This window comes from Aplysia californica, unplaced genomic scaffold (genome assembly GCF_000002075.1).
Source record: "Aplysia californica isolate F4 #8 unplaced genomic scaffold, AplCal3.0 scaffold00731, whole genome shotgun sequence".
Lineage (NCBI taxonomy): Eukaryota > Metazoa > Mollusca > Gastropoda > Aplysiida > Aplysiidae > Aplysia > Aplysia californica.
The window spans coordinates 127,917-130,976 of NW_004798001.1; positions in this window are offsets into that span (position 1 = coordinate 127,917).

The window sequence follows — 3,060 nt, forward strand, 5'->3', positions numbered from 1 at the left end:
CTCTCTCTCTCTCTCTCTCTCTCTCTCACTGTCCCTGTCTCTGTCTCTCTCTGTCTCTCTACCCCCCGCCCATCAAACGCAAGGAGCATCCTGCCCGCTGAATCACAACCAAGGGACAAGTCACAGGCCCAAGGAGGTTATCATGTAGCATGTGACTATTCTCTGGCATTGCGTTGGTCAGTAGATCGATGGCTATTCTCGGGCGTCACGTATAGTTACACATGTCGCTTCTCCATACAGCTCTCCACCTCCCATGTTAGGCACGCTATGGCTTGACACAAACACTCAGCAGGATTTTGTTTTGTTATAGTAAGCTTTTTTTGTTTTTTTTTTTTAAGTAGAGGGTTTTATTGCGCTTGCAACTGCATGAGGTCATATGAGCGCCAAGGGCTGGGTGTCAACAGAGAAGTACTTACATGGAATCAGACTTACTCTGCTCACCTTTCTAGCTTCAACAGCACAAGGTCGACTTCGACTATCAAGGCACCCCGGAAATAGCGGGTCACAAGAGAGTGACAAATATACAAAGGAAGTAGAGGAAAATGGCAATAGTAAGGATTAGGAACGAAAAAGCTGCAGTTCCCTGTTGCAGATCAGGCACAGTTATGAGCGTGATATGATGAATCAGCCCATTTACAATTCTACTGTGCTTGAACGAGAAATGTTCCCCCCTTTGGGAATGGCATAAAGACACTACAGTCAGTGGCACTGCCCCGGAGGATAGTAAGTATTTTACGGCACTCGCAACACAATAAGGTCATATAAGTGCCGAAGATTAGAAATGTTACAAGAGAGTAACAAACACAAAAAAGAAGGAGGGGAGATAAAGACGATAGACATTTGATAGGAAAAAAGAAGCAAACCACACCAGAGCACCCGCCAACCACCCACTCAGCAGGATCGGCATTTCTTCAGAATGCGATTCACCAAAGGTGGACACGCAGCCACTACTCAATGAAAGTTCCAATGTCGGAAGAAGGAGGAATTTCTGAGTCAGAGGTGACAGCACCAGAAGCGCCAACAACCCTCAGTCACAACCAGAAGTACAAGAAGACGCATCTGGCACTGAACTCAGTTGCAACAATAATGGCCATATCGTGCCGACAGGGGAGATGGGGAGCTGTGGAGAAGCGACACGAGCAAGTATACATGGTCGCTTTTTAGCACAAGGGGGATATCTCGAAAAATGCTGTTTTGAGAAAATCGAAGGTAAAGTGTTTGCCCCTTGATCCGTTTCGCTAAAAGACAAGGAGAGTTTTCTCTAAAACCAAACAAATATACACACCAATGAAACCAGACTTCTCTTACAGGTAGGTCAATGCCCACTTTTGGTGTACGTCAAGATTTCTGCAAGCCCCCGAAATCTGGGTTAGCCCGCTTGTCCTTAAAAAGCGACCACATGACGCCGGACAATAGCCACTTGCTATAATGTAAGGTCCTCGCATAGGCCCCAGGATAGAGCTAACGACTCACAGAGACATGCTGTTTTCGATGGTAGAAATTTGGCTACGAATAATGTACTCACATAATTATCTAACATTTAAGATGCTGGTTGATTTATGTGTGGTGTGGCGTGGTATGGTGTGGTGTGGTGTGGTATGGTGTGGTATGGTGTTGTGTGGCGTGGTGTGGCGTGGTGTGGTGTGGTGTGGTGTGGTGTTGTGTGGCGTGGTGTGGTGTGGCGTGGTGTGGTGTGTTGTGGTGTGGCGTGGCTTTGTGTGACGTGGCGTTGCGTGCTGTGGCGTGTTGTGGTGTGATGTGGTGTGGCGTGGTGTGACGTTGTGTGACGTTGTGTGACGTTGTGTGACGTGGTGTTGTGCAGTGTTGTGCAGCGTGGTGTGGCGTTGTGTGACGTGGTGTGACGTGGTGTTGTGCAGCGTGGTGTGGTGTGGTGTGGCGTGAGCTGTACTGTTCTGTACTGTGCTGTTCTGTGGGAACGGAAATGAGAATAAGGAAGAGGAGGGGGGGGGAGGGATCTTCAAAGCATTAGAAGAAAGATAAAAATGGGAGGACTTCCGTAACGAGCGACCACTATAAGACAGAGTAGACTAGAGGGCCAGGGGTAGGGGTAGGGTTAGTATTAGGGTTAGTGTTAAAGTTTGGATTAGGGTTAGGGTTAGGGTTAGGGTTAGGGTTAGGCCTATTCTTTATTGTGTTTTGTTGGGGTGGTCGCTCGTTAAGGAAATCCTCCCATAAAAAATTAATCGAATGATCTTACCTAAACCGGTTCCATTCGTATGGACGAGTGAAGGATCGCTGAATTTCATCTGAAGTGTAACATTCCCTCCGCCTGTGTTGCAATTCAGATCAATTGCCGGCATCTCGATGCATGCGCGTGATATTAACTTCACAAATAATTCACTCGGTGGTACACAATTCTATATTCATCAAGGCACAAAACACAATGCATTGATATAATTTTGTTCAAATCCCCGAAGAAAAAGTAATAACGGCTAGATTTAAGCCTGGACACTCAGGAAAAACAACAACACACATATCACGAGCGAGCACAGCAGCTGTATAATGTGTATTTTTAATTCAATCAGTGAAAAGATCAGTCTCGGCACGTACTGTTTCGTGTCATGAAGAGTCAAATGAGGTCGACCTCTTTAGCATGACATTGTGACTCTTCTCTCGGGTTTTATTTCTATATTTCTTAGAGCTAAGTCAACCTACATTGTACGGTTTAGCCTACTTTGTAAATAACAGAACTTAAAACCACACACTGTTACACCGAACCTCACTCCAAAATGCGAGAAAAAACAAAACGAAGAAGTATTCTGTCAATACGATGAAGGAGAATTAAAACAAACATTCAAACAAACAAACAAGCAACACAGCTCGCTTATTCGAGAGAAAACGTCAATCATAATCTACCCACGAGACACTCGAGTTGAGTTACACGCGTCGTGTAAGTGTAAGCTTATCCTCTGTGCAGGCTTATTCATTTGCATTAACGACAGCACGTTGATCCATAATAATAATATGATTATTACTACAACTCGTGGCAAAGCTGTGCTACGGGGGAAGAGGAGGGGGTGTGGGTGTGTGTGTGTGTGT